The following is a 15,092-nucleotide window of genomic DNA, read 5'->3' on the forward strand; positions in this document are numbered from 1 at the left end:
CCCAATAGGACACGGCAGGGCAAGCACCTGGGAACATAATTCCCATGCTTCCCTGTGGGCATCTGTACTAGACAGGATGCTGCCATGCAATATACAGAGGGATGCTCTACCTGTAGAAGACAGTCACCACCTGTCCCGATGTTCCAGTTACCCAAGCCCAACAAGTGTTCCTGAGTGATTGCTGGGATGCCAACCTCGGTGTAGCTGCTGCAGCAGTGTCTTTGTGTGCTCATGACCTGGCATAGATAGGAAATATCACCACTCCCAAGTTGAACTTACTTTCCCATGGCTTCCTGGCCAGGCAAGGAAGCAGGATCTATCCTGGCAGGAACAGCAGATGGCTTCTCACAAATAGTAAAAAATAATGAGAAAGCCCATAATATATGAGCTAATCATTACAAATATGTACTTCAGAATCTAATCAGAAATATGACTGAAAATAATGAACATAAACAAAGGCAAGCAAAGTTTACATAGTAGTGTCCTGAAAGGGAACTGTTCTTATATTTATGCTTGACAAGGAACTTTACTCTGCTCTCATTTATCCATTGCTACTGTCCTTTTCTTATCTGTTCTGTTTGTCTGTATGCCGCATGTATAACAGTTCCAAGACATGTATATTTAGTGAAGTTTTAGAGCCTGTATTTTTTGTAATTAATTACTGAATGTACTGGCAGTGTAATGTGGGAAAGGTTTATTATTCTCCAATGTTATGTATGTATATTACTCTTATTACTATTTTCAGTATTAGTATTGTATTTTTGATGTACACTGGTTTGGGTTGCTTTTTTATAACAAAGACATTCACATATTGGAAATACATATTTTACATATGGTTTTAGAATTTTATTCATGGAACTTTTTATTCTTTATGTAGGTATCAGTTCTACTGTCAAAGAGCTAATAGTGTGTTAAACAATATATATATATAGGCGCTAGAGCTCCCTTGAACCCTCAGGTACCACTCCAAACACCAGGTAAAAGTACAATTATTATTCTTTTTATTATAAATACGTGCACTAAGCACCCTCCACTCCACACTACTCATACAAACTCCAACTATAACACAATTCTCAATCCTCCTCTCCCAGACACTTAGCCACCCTACCTCCCAGCTCAGCTCAGTGTCTGGGCTTTCCCACAGTCCTTTTATATCCCCTGACCCGGAAGTGGTTCCAGCCCAACAAGCCATAAGTCCTCATCACTTCCGGGTCAGATTAAAAGTCCTTTTTTCAACCCGGAAGCACGTCGTTCCTTCCGGTCATGTGATCATGACGCACTTCCGGGTTATAGGGCATGTAGTACTCTGAAAGCCTCCCTACAGCGGCTCCTGGTGGTCCACATGGTATCCAGCAGGGTTGTTTATAAAAACTACAATGTCCATAGTGCCCTGCTGGAATTCGGGGACCTTCCATGCTGCTGGGAGGGCTCCATCTGGCGGCCTGGAGGTGTGGACCGCAATATTTGGCCGGCCATCCCTCACAATATATATATATATATATATATATATATATATATATATATATATATATATATATATATATATATAGTCACAAGAATAGACGAAAGACATCAAAAACGTTTGGGGCAGCCACCCATATAATGTTCCCTGGCTGCAAATGGGTAAATTGATAGGACTGATGAGCACAGATCAGAGTCCAAATAGAACTGATGAGTTTAGTTGAATATGGTGGCATTAAAGGCCAGAAAGAGAAGTGAAGTCATCAAGGGTGGAAGTGTAAGGGTCCTCTTCCATAGGCTCGGACCCAGACGTGACATCATCCAAAGGCCCGGAACCGGAAAACCGCCATCTTTGTAACCTTGAGTCAGTTCTGTTTTGGACTCAAACCTGTGAACATCTCACAATCTTTATACCCATTTTGCTGCCAGGGCACAATGTACAATGTTTGGTGGCTGCCCCAAACCTTTTTGATGTCTTTCATCTATTCCCGTGGATGGTCTGCAGAGGATTGAGAGACAGTTAGTGCACCTCATCACCCCCTGGTTTGACGTGGAACTAACTCTTGTCTCTGGTTTTTGTGACAATATACATATAGTAAAACCTCAATTATACGATAGGGGTTCGGACCGAGGCTTTAACAGATAAGAGAAAAAATGGATGAACAACTACTTTAAAAATGATATACAGTAGAGTAGTTAAGTGAATAGTCATATTTATTTACAAAATATAATATAGTATTACCAAAATTAATTAATTATTATTATATTGTAATGACCAGCATAATAAGCAAATACAACTCAGAGGTACTGGAGTTTTCTACGTTTTACTTATAGCCTTCGTTCCATAAAAAATGTCTTACACTCTATAACCTGTGTTATGGAGCACATCTCCAAAGCAATAAAAAAAGGTTTTCCTACCAATAATTATCTCCTACCTCTAATGTTCTGTCTTTTTCTATATTTCAAACACTCCTGCTTGTTGTCTCCTTAATACTCTCTCTAAACTTCATTCTCACACTTCCTATTTCTCCTAACTTCTCCTGTCACTCATCTCCTAAGAGGCGTGTCCACCACTCACAGAACGGAAGCTCTTTTCCCAGTTCCATCCATACTATTCATTCCAACCTTTCTGCTTCCCCATAGTGCATTACAACCTGCCTACACGTCACAATATATTAACAAAACGTACCATAACAGAATTTAAAAAGAAAGTTACAATGCAGAAGAACATTAACATTAATACAGAATAACATTCCCATTTTTGGCACGCTTTATATTGTTCACTGTTGTTCTTCTTACTCCATAAACTGAAGCATTACTTGAAGCATGTTTGCCGTTTTCTAAATGTTTAATAATTTCATTTGTGACAATTCCAACACCACACACATATGTTTATCGGCTTAACAATGTATAGTAGTTTAATTATAATAAAAGAGAAAAGCTACAAAACCTTATTAAAGTTGAAAGTATGTAACTTATACTGTGATTTCAAAATGCAGCATGACACATTGTGCTCCAATGTAAATAGCTTACAGCGCATCATGCGGCAGGTAGACGCTGGCATGCGTTTTTTTTTTTTGCCCTGACGGTTAATCGAGTGACAGATAATCAAGGTTTTACTGTGTTATACAGTTAGGTCCATAAATATTTGGACAGAGACAACTTTTTTCTAATTTTGGTTCTGTACATTACCACAATGAATTTTAAATGAATCAACTCAGATGCAGTTGAAGTGCAGACTTTCAGCTTTAATTCAGTGGGGTGAACAAAACGAATGCATAAAAATGTGAGGCAACTAAAGCATTTTTTTAACACAATCCCTTCATTTCAGGGGATCAAAAGTAATTGGACAAATTAAATAACTGGAAATAAAATGTTCATTTCTAATACTTGGTTGAAAACCCTGGCAATGACAGCCCGAAGTCTTGAACTCATGGACATCTTTTACTGCAGCAGCTTTCCGTTGCTGTTTGTTTGTGGGCCTTTCTGTCTTCAACAAGTGAAATGCATGCTCAATTGGGTTAAGATCAGGTGACTGACTTGGCCATTCAAGAATTTTCCACTTCTTTGCTTTAATAAACTCCTGGGTTGCTTTGGCTGTATGTTTTGGGTCATTGTCCATCTGTATCATGAAACGCCGCCCAATCATTTTGACTGCATTTAGCTGGATTTGAGCAGACAGTATGTCTCTGAACACCTCAGAATTCTGTCCTGTGTCACATCATCAATAAACACTAGTGTCCCAGTGCCACTGGCAGCCATGCATGCTCAAGCCATTACACTGCCTCCACCGTGTTTTACAGATGATGTGGTATGCTTTGGATAATGAGCTGTTCCACGCCTTCTCCATACTTTTTTCTTGCCATCATTCTGGTAGAGGTTGATCTTGGTTTCATCTGTCCAAAGAATGTTTTTCCAGAACTGTGCTGGCTTTTTTAGATGTTCTTTAGCAAAGTCCAATCTAGCCTTTCTATTCTTGAGGCTTATGAGTGGCTTGCACCTTGCAATGCACCCTCTGTATTTACTTTCATGCAGTCTTCTCTTTATGGTAGACTTGGATATCGATACGCCTACCCCCTGGAGAGTGTTGTTCACTTGGTTGGCTGTTGTGAAGGGGTTTCTCTTCACCATGGAAATGATTCTGCGATCATCCACCACTGTTGTCTTCCATGGAAGTCCAGGTCTTTTTGCGTTGCTGAGTTCACCAGTGCTTGCTTTCTTCCTCAGGATGTAGCAAACTGTAGATTTTGCCACTCGTAATATTGTAGCAATTTCTCGGATGGGTTTTTTTCTGTTTTCGCAGCTTAAGGATGGCTTCTTTCACCTGCATGGAGAGCTCCTTTGACCTCATGTTGTCTGTTCACAGCAAAAACTTCCACATGAAAGCACCACACCTCAAATCAATTTCAGGCCTTTTATCTGCTTAATTGGTAATGACATAACGACGGACTTGCCCACACTTGCCCATGAAATAGCCTTTGAGTCAATTGTCCAATTACTTTTGAGCCCCTGAAATGAAAGGATTGTGTTAAAAAAATGCTTTAGTTGCCTCACATTTTTATGCAATCGTTTTGTTCACCCCACTGAATTAAAGCTGAAAGTCTGCACTTCAACTGCATCTGAGTTGTTTCATTTAAAATTCATTGTGGTAATGTACAGAACCAAAATTAGAAAAAAGTTGTCTCTGTCCAAATATTTATGGACTTAACTGTAAGTCATTGACAGGCAGCAGGAGGTTGCAGTGTAGTATCCAGGGTATTCTGCTACCAACTTCTGGTTGTACCTTGTACATCTGGGCTGTCTTTAATTCTCTCCACAGTACGACATACCTCTTTTTTCCAGTAGTCACAGAGTTTTCTTGAGCCTCCTCTCTCAGATAGCGTTTCTGACTAAGAGTCTGTCACCTGGTTGAAGAATAGTGCCCCTCACTGTACAGTCATAATACTGCTTACCCTTGGCCAATGCTTTCCAACTGTTATCTGCAGCAATCTGGTAAGCTTCTTTTATCTTGGTTGCCCATTTTTGCACAAAGTCCCGACTGTCTGTTTCCTCATTGTCAGTTGTAAGATTAAACAACAAATTGATAGGTAATCTTGGAGCTCTGCCATACAAGAGGAAAAATGGTGAATAGCCAGTTCATTCATGCCTTGTACAATTGTATTCATGCACAATTTGTGGTAGGTAATCTTTCCACTTTGACTTTTTCTCTTCTTCCAAGGTTCGGAGCATCTGAAGCAGAGTTCGATTGAATTGTTCTACTGGATTTCTCTGTGGATGATACAATACAATACAGTTTATTTTTGTATAGACCAAAATCACACAGGAAGTGCCGCAATGGGCTTTAACAGGCCTTGCCTCTTGACAGCCCTCCAGCCTTGACTCTCTAAGAAGACAAGGAAAAACTCCCAAAAAAACCTAGTAGGGAAAAAATGGAAGAAACCTTGGGAAAGGCAGTTCAAAGAGAGACCCCTTTCCAGGTAGGTTGGGCGTACAGTGGGTTTCAAAAGAAGGGGGTCAATACAATACAATACAATACACAGAACAAATCCTCAATAAAAAATTAAACATTTTTTAGAAGTACGGAGCAGAATTTAACAGTAGATGATATCACATAATAAGATTTAGATAATTTTAGACTCCTGGAGACCTCATCCATCAAGCTGCCTCCCCCATTTGGCCATTCCACGGCTGAAACAGTGTTGGGCCAGCCAATCCTTTCTTGTATTATCATCACACAAAATGTGTTGTGGTGGAATCCGATGAAAGGACCCCTCTTTCTCACGATTCCTGCGATCCTCCATCAGGGATGACTTTACCTTAGGCAGGCAAAACAACTTGGCAGGTGGGCCGTGGTACCAAGTGCCACATTTGAGTACAGAGAAGAGAAACAGAATAGGTGAGGGTTAGTATCCAATTCTAACTATCATGTTACTTATGTTTTAGTGCTAATGACTAACAACAGAGATACAGTATGTACAGTTAATCAGCAGCTATAGTCAGGATATGCTAAACTGAAGTTGTGAGTCTTCAGCCGGGATTTAAAAGCTGAGACCGAAGGGGCATCTCTTATAGTAGCAGGCAGACCATTCCACAGTTTAGGGGCCCTGTAACTAAAAGCTCGACCTCCCATTGTTATTTTATTAATCCTTGGAACCATAAGCAAACCAGCATCTTGAGATCTTAATGTGCGCTCTGGTTTGTAAGTCATGATAAGTTCAGACAAGTAAGCCGGACCTCGGCCATTTAATGCTTTATATGTTAAAAGAAAGATTTTGAAATCTGCCCTAAACTTAACTGGGAGCCAGTGTAAGGATTTAAGAACTGGAGTTATGTGTTTGTATTTTCTTGTTCTTGTAATAATTCTTGTAGCCGCATTTTGTATTAACTGGAGGCTGTATAAAGAACAGTTTGAACATCCAGTGAACACTGCATTGCAGTAGTCAATCCTACTAGAGATAAATGCATGAATTAATTTCTCAGAATCCTGTTTATTTAGAAGGCGCCTTAATTTCCTAACATTTTTAAGATGGAAGAAACATGTTTTGGACAACTTTGTAATATGCGCTTTAAATGACATGCTAGAGTCAAAGATAACTCCTAGATTGCGGGCTGATTCAGTAAAATTAATTGGGATTCCAACTGAGTTAAATGATGACAAAATATTGATATATGATAGGGGGTGGTGTGGGAGTGAGCTATTCCAGATAGTTTTTGGACCCTCTGAAATAAGTTATTTTCAAACTCACGACCCTGGTCATGGATGCAGCTTTGCAGGGTAGCCAAAACGGGGGATAAAGTCTTGGAAAATCTTCTCAGCTACGGTTTTTCCAGATTTGTTTTTGGTGGCATATGCTTGTGCAAAGTGAGTGAAGTGATCCATCAGAACCAGAACATATTCATAACCTCCTTTACTTGGCTCAAGATGCAGAAAGTCCACAGAGAACAGTTCAAAAGGTTTGCTTGTAGTAATAGAGCCCATAGGTGCTCTGTCTGGGTTATTAGGGTGCTTCTGTTTGATGCAGGTGCATTGTCGAATTACATAATCTTCAGTCTCTCGCTGCATGTAAGGCCAATAAAATCTTTCTCTGGCCAGATGAATCACCTTCTCAGATCCGATATGTCCCATATCATCATGGAGGCTTTTAAGGACAACTGGTTTCAGCTTATGTGGCAAAACAAGTTGCTTTCTTTTTCCTACTTACCTGTGCAGTACTCCCTTGTACAGTAAATGGTGAGTTTGTTCCATTCATGTATCAGTCTCTTTGTTTCAATTCCCATTTGTTCCTTGTCCTTCTTATTTGGACTCCATCCTCTGCTTTTGAGGTTAATCACTTCACTGATGGTAGCATCTTCCCTAATATCATTTGGTGTGACTGTATCAGCACTTCCTGGCAACACACCGTCATCCATTGAGGTGAACTGCAGAGGAACCACCCATGGCACTTCTTTATCTTTAGCTGCTTTGTCCCCCTGCCAGACAGCTGAGACGACTTCTGGAGATATCGTTTCATTATACTCAGTGATAGTGGCCTGTAAGTCCACAGCGAAACATCTGTATTTGCTTTCCCAGGGCGGTATTTGATGTCAAAGTTAAAGTCTGCTAATTCTCCAACCCAGCGATGACCCACTGCATTCAATTTTGCTGTACTCAGAACATATGTCAGAGGGTTATTGTCAGTATATACAGTGAAGGTGGGTGCATAATATAGATGGTCTCTAAATTTTTCACAGATTGCCCACTTCAGGGCCACAAATTCTAACTTGCTAGAGTGGAGATAGTAATTTCTCTCAGCTGGTTCTCGATCTGTAGCCAATTACACGTAGTCTACCATCCTGCTGTTGGTAAAGTACTGCTCCTAGTCCTTCGTTTGATGCATCAGTGTGCAAAACAAAGTACAATTCAAAATTTGGAAAAGCAAGTATGGGTGGATTGGTGAGTATATCCACAAATTTAGAAATGACTGTACGATGTTCATTAGCCCATTGAACTGGTGTCCTTGAAGGATTGGATTTTATCCTCCCTCTTGCTGTAGTCGCCAAGCTGGATTTTCCAGTATTTCCAATAGTACCATTTAACAGTTCAAACAAAGGTTTTGCCAACCTGGAAAAGTCCTGTATGAAGGAGCGGTAATAACTAAGGAAGCCCAGCAATGATTTCCAACTGTTGTGGGTTCCTTTTCCATTAACTGTCGGACTGCTTCTAAATCCTTAGGGTTAATCTGCACCCCCTCTTCAGACACTAGACGACCTATGTACCAGATTTGTTGTCTGAATAACTCACATTTCTCTGGTCGTAATTTTGTTCCATGCTCTCTCATTCGACACAGTACCCGTCTCAAGTCTTCCACATGGTCATGAAATGTTTTGGAAAAGCAAAGTACATCATCCAAATATGGGGTGTAACATTCACCTCTCAGTTGTTCCAGTACCCCTTCCATGCATCTTTGAAATGCTGCAGGAGCATTGCTCAAGCCAAAAGGAATGCGTACCCACTCATAGCCCCCATGGGGTACTGAAAGCAGTGACAGATCTTAAGTCCTCTTCCATGAAACCTTGATGATATGCACTTCCTTGATCCAGGATCGAAAACCATGAGTAGCTCCCAAGGTTATCCAGTAGGTCTTGAATGCGTGGTAGGGGGTGTCTGTCAGGGATGGTTTTACGGTTTAGCTCTCTAAAGTCCACACAAAGATGCAAACTTAAGTCCTTTTTCCTGACACAGACAAATGGAGAAGAGTAACCCGAAGTGGACTTCTTTATCCAGCCATGGTCCAAAAGGTTCTGGATGTATTCCTTCACCTCTTTGTATAAGGGCTTTGGAATAGCATTGTACCTTTTCTGCACAGGAGTATCATCCTTCAAGTGGATTTTTAGCTTCAAATCTGGAATGCAACCAATTTCACTATTTTCACGTGAAAATACATCTGATTCTTCAAATAACATGCACTTGACTACTTCTTGTTCTTCCTCTTTTAAGTGGGACAAATCTACTGGTGGGTTCCATTTCTCTCTAGCAGTAACCTTATATTTGTTGCTTTCCTGTTTAACTCTACTGTGCTCTGTGTGTGCAACATTGACTTGGCCATCAATTAGCTGGCTGAGTATTACTGGGTCAGATGGTGGAGGAAGGACCGGCCAGATATGAATAATTTCTTCTAGAGTGTCTAATATTGTTCCACTAGGAAGGTAGATATCATGTAAGGTGTAATTTTGGAGGGGTAATATAATTAGTTTTGAAGTACCAGTTGGACTGTCAACAATGGCAGGGAGCAATTCAATGTCCTCTGGGCAATGATTCTCTGCTAGTGGCTCAAAAGACAGTGTGCCTCCTCGAGGCAAAGCCCTAATTTTACATCTTACTTGACATATTTGACCAGCTGGGATCACAAGCCCCTTTTTCCCTATCCTTACTGTAATACCTGGTGATATTGCTTCCACTAGTTTTACTCTTACAGCAGAGATGATATTATCTGCTGTGTCACCTTTCAGATTTAATGCCTCACTCAGCAGCACGCTAAGACTGGTGGTGTTGGTCTGATTACAGTTCTCTCGGATCAGTTCCTCTATAACATTGAAGCCTAATAGCGGAAAGTTAACATGACTTTGACTTACTAACAAAAGAACATCAATGGATATTTGCCCATGCATGGGGCTCAGTATCTGAGGTGAAACCTCAACCCACCCGTCAAATGGAATCTTAGTGCCATTGGCTGCAGTAATACAGAGTGGACTTCCTGTTAAACTCTGAAGTGACTGAATCTTAAGATCAGGCAACGTCTTCCTTATCCACTCTCTCCCCACTATGCATCTGTGTTTGAATTCCATTACTTACACATGTAACCATGCAGTGACTCCCAATTATTTGGGCAGCGCATTTTCTTTTAGGAAGCTGTAGATAAGTGTTTTGCAGTGTGGGGGCCTCATTCTGGGGGGACCTGTTACTTCTGTCAGTCACTGGTCATCCCCCTCCAGTGACCATCCCCAGTTTCCTGATTCCCACCTCTTAGTACAGCCAACAGCTCTGTGTCCCATCAAACCACAGCAAAAACAATGAGTACACCATTCTTTTCCCTGATGGGGACATTCTCGACATCTTCTTTTAGGATTACCTCTTGAGACCTGAGTGTTCAATTGTGGAAGTGCATGGACAGCTGTCTGAGTACTGTTACCAGTATGCTTTGTGATCTTTTCAAAATTTTTTTCTAGTGCAGACACTTTAGCTGTCAGCTGCTCAATGGTTGTATTATGAGCTTGAGGTGTGCAGGCAGCTTTCAAATTTTCATTATCATTTTGGTTCACAATCTTGTCAAATTTCTTTGCTAGTTTGGACACTTCAGTTGTTAATTGCGTGATTGCTGCACTGTCAACTTGCATCCTATCATTTGCTTGGCTCAGTTCAGTCTGACCAGCCAGTGAACTGCCCTTTGGTTCCACTGAATTTACAGAGGCTGACTTATGTTTACTCTGAGTGTGAAGACGCTTTATTCTCTTTGCTTCCTCCCTGGTAGATTTAGTTATCTTCTCTAGGATTATATCATCAGTCACCTTCAAGTCAGTAAGAAATGGTTTTATGTCTTGTCTGATGTTGTTATTTTTTTCATTCAACCCTTGATAAAGGGTATGAAGGAATATGCTCTGAACTAATTTTTTATCATAGTTGAATTCAGCTCCATGCTGCTCAGATGCCAGCAGCACAGGCTGTCGAAGATCCATTATTCTATACACAAATTGTTCGGGTGTTTCCCTATCTTGTTGCTTTGTATTGTTTAGTTCCTGAAAGGGTTCTGTGCTGCTTTTATCCCTAATGTGTAGCCTAAGAAACCATTTGAGTTCTTCCTAAAGTGAGATCATCTCTACTCGTAAGAAAATTTTTGAAGATGCCTGGTTTAACAACTTTTAGTACATGTTTAACAATTTCAGACTCAGTAAATCCCTCATGTAGCCCTACATCTATTTGTTTGCAAAGGTTACTGTATGAAATTTCAGAACCCCCATCATAGATTTGCCCACCATGGACTTTGAAATCCCTACGAGGCAGAAAAGCAGTAACATCAGTGAGTCTTACCACTTGATCTGACGTCATATAAGGAAAGCATCTTTTCTCCAAGTCCCCAGAGTTCCTCCTATTTTCCAGGTTTGTGCCAAGATGTTGAGCTTGGCTCGATTGAGTATCTTGATCCAGTCCTGTTGTGATAACACCTGTACAATCCTTACTCCTCGCAGGGTTGAAATCCTTTCTGGTTAGGAGTTGTGAAATCATATCCTGGAGGTCAAGTAGGTGTGACATGCCTTCGTCCTCCAAATTTCTCAACTTTTCACTTTTAACATAATCAAAAAGGAAATAATAAAGTTCTTGTTCACCTAGTTGTGAGAGTTCTACAGTTTCATCTCCTTTTTCATCTCCTATACTTGCAGCCAGAATGGTGAGTTGATTGTAATCCAGCAATATTAATTTCTTATGGATATCCCAGATCAGCATCTTGCGTGGTCCAGATGTTGCAATCTTACTTCTGTTCCTGAAGCTAGGCTCTCTGGATGACACACTGAAAGGAGTCCTCCCTGAAGCTTCACAACAGGAATTCCAAGGCGTATTGATGACTGTCTCCATGGCAGGGTGCTGATCCTGGACAAGCCCCCAGTTGTTACCAACCTCAGGCCTAGGGAAACCTGGGCCAGGTACAAGTCACTGTTGCTATAGGGTGTAGCCACAGCGATATGGTGTAAAGCATAAAAAAAACAGGCAGCAGTCCTGAGTCTCAGACCATACTTCTCTGTTCTCTCTTTTTTATTCTCCTTTTCCCAGAAATATATATGCTTCAATTTCTGCATAGATCAACATGGCAATCAGTGAAAACAATGGCTCAAGCCAGTTTCCTCTGCATAACAAATAGTGCAAACACATTTACTTTGAGTACTTGATTAGAAACCAATGTTCCCAGAACTCATTTTAATTTTCCAAGGAAGCTGCATATTCAAAGCAGGTGACTCTTTAGCAAGACAGGCAAATATTTACCGTAAATACCCGCGTATAGGACACACTTTTTTTCTTAAGAAGTAGGCTTAAAAACCCAGGTGCGTCTTATACATGGATACTTTTATTACAAAAATTATAAACCTATATATATAATTCACCGAGCCCCGCCCACCAACAATTCACTACGCACGACACGACAGAGCCCCACCCGCCAAATCTAACCCTCCTCCTACCACACTCGCAAACTGTTTTACACGCTGCATACAGCAATTCCCAAACGCGATTACCCTCCTCCTGCCACACATGCAAACTGTTTTACACGCTGCACACAGCGATTCCCAAACGTGATTACGGTACCCTTCTCCTGCCACACACGCAAACTATTTTACATGCTGCACACAGCGATTCCAAACGTGATTACGGTACCCTTCTCCTGCCACACACGCAAACTATTTTACATGCTGCACACAGCGATTCCCAAACGTGATTACGGTACCTTTCTGCTGCCACACATGCAAACTATTTTACACGCTGCACACAGCAATTCCCAAACGTGATTACGGTACCCTTCTGCTGCCACACATGCAAACTATTTTACACGCTGCACACAGCGATTCCCAAACGTGATTACGGTACCTTTCTGCTGCCACACATGCAAACTATTTTACACGCTGCACACAGCGATTCCCAAACGTGATTACGGTACCTTTCTGCTGCCACACATGCAAACTATTTTACACACTGCACACAGTGATTCCCAAATGTGATTACGGTACCTTTCTGCTGCTACACATGCAAACTATTTTACACACTGCACACAGCGATTCCCAAACGTGATTATGGTACCTTTCTGCTGCCACACATGCAAACTATTTTACACGCTGCACACAGCGATTCCCAAACGTGATTACGGTACCTTTCTGCTGCCACACATGCAAACTATTTTACACGCTGCACACAGCGATTCCCAAACGTGATTACGGTACCCTTCTGCTGCCACACATGCAAACTATTTTACACGCTGCACACAGCGATTCCCAAACATGATTACGGTACCCTTCTGCTGCCACACATGCGAACTATTTTACACGCTGCACACAGCGATTCTCAAACGTGATTATGGTACCTTTCTGCTGCCACACATGCAAACTATTTTACACGCTGTACACAGCGATTCCCAAACGTGATTACGGTACCCTTCTGCTGCCACACATGCAAACTATTTTACACGCTGCACACAGCGATTCCCAAACGAGCCTCTGTTCACCCTCTTTACTTTTCGCAATTCTTTGATGGTACTTTCGGCTTTTCTCCATTTTCTGATTACGCATTCTGTCGGACCAAACTGCCGCTCAGCTGCCCAGTTCCTGTGTTCTTTCACGTACGTGATCACTTCCAGTTTAAACTTTGCAGTATAGCTCTGTCATGTTGTCTTCGCCATGTTGACTGGGTAATAATGAACAGCTACCTCTTTAAAACTACGTAATGGGATATTGGACTTTATGATTGTGTGCGCATGTGTCAGTGCCTCTCCTTCGCTGTGAGACGGGGACAGAGAGGAGTGGTTTGAATCCAATTTGAAATTCAAGGTTTGTTTTCAAGCGACAGTCGGTTAGCAGTGCTGCAATTGTAGCTACCGGGGTATGCCTCAGTCCATGTGCAATTAGCTGTTGCCCCTGCACTGGCATTTCACACCATTTCAAATTAAAGTATTTTTCAGATGTAGCGTCGCTAATACTGTATCGATTTTGGAGAATGACATGGCGTTTGAAAGCTCATTTTACTATACATCCACCTGTATGCCTTATTGTAATATTTGGAAATTGTTTTATTTTGAATACAGTAGGCTCCCGCTTAAGTACGCACCCATTTAAGTATACATCCCGGTTAAGTACGCATATTTTTCCCTAAAATTCTGGGTTCAAGATTTATTAGTTAAACATGTCATGAATCATCATTTGGCGAAGGTTTTGAAGTTTCTTGCATTTGGCTTTGAGGGAGAAAGCCCGGATCTTGCTCTGAAAGGATTCAAACGATTTCTTAAGATCATTGAATGTATCATCAGCTTCAATTTGAACTTCAGAGCAGAGCAGCTAATCCTCGATGTTGAGAGCACACTATGGCCCTCTTACTGGGTGCAGACGTTTTGCTTAGCTTTGCGATGATTTCGCAGCGTTGAGACTCATTGAGACGCTTGCCGTTTGGTTTCTTTGACATCATAGCGAAATGCAAGATATTTGGGAGTGGTGGCTAAGTACGTGCAAACTTCGCAGGTTCAAGTTGCGTTTGGGAGTGGCCAACCTAAAGTACGCACCTACCAGCTAAGTACGCACAAACTTCGCAGGTTCAAGTTGTGTACTTAAGCGGGAGACTACTGTATTCACGTCACCGATACGTCATTTTCACCGTCTAGTACCGGTATGTTTCTCGCTCTTTGTTGTTGTTCAGAGATACTCCAGCCTAACACAAACACATGGATACAATCACTGGCGCTGGCGGCAGCAGCTTTTAATTAGTACCCCGGTAACACAAAATCAGGATGCGTCCTATAAACAGGTACACAGGTTTTTCCATGGTTTTTAGGGTCAAAAATCCACTGCGTCCTATACATGGTATCGTCCTATATACGGGTATTTATGGTATGTCCTGTAGATAGCCATCAGCAATAACCTGTAGCAGAATTTTTAAGGAATTCTGCCTTTTCTTTAAAACACTGGTTTATAGCCCATTACACTAAGCAACACACAGAAATGTCATTTTCTCTAGAATACTGAATTCTAGCCCATTACATGTGCACCCTGTGGTGGGCTGGCACCCTGCCCGGGGTTTGTTTCCTGCCTTGCGCCCTGTGTTGGCTGGGATTGGTTCCAGCAGACCCCCGTGACCCTGTAGTTAGGATATAGCGGGTTGAATAATGGATGGATGGATAGTTATTATTATGTACCATTACTGTCCTTGCCTCTGCTGACTGAAAAATTTCTTCTGTTTCCTCCAGTTCCTTCAAATCTTGCAGGGGTAATCCAAAGGGTAGTGGTGCCACAGTCTGTGTTGAGGAGGAAAACCTCAGAAAACTTTGGCGTTCTTCTCTGAGGTCCTTTACCTCTATCTTGAGCTCGGTGATCATTTCAGTTAGTTTCTTCAAAGCAACATTTTGGAT

This window comes from Erpetoichthys calabaricus, chromosome 2 (genome assembly GCF_900747795.2).
Source record: "Erpetoichthys calabaricus chromosome 2, fErpCal1.3, whole genome shotgun sequence".
Lineage (NCBI taxonomy): Eukaryota > Metazoa > Chordata > Cladistia > Polypteriformes > Polypteridae > Erpetoichthys > Erpetoichthys calabaricus.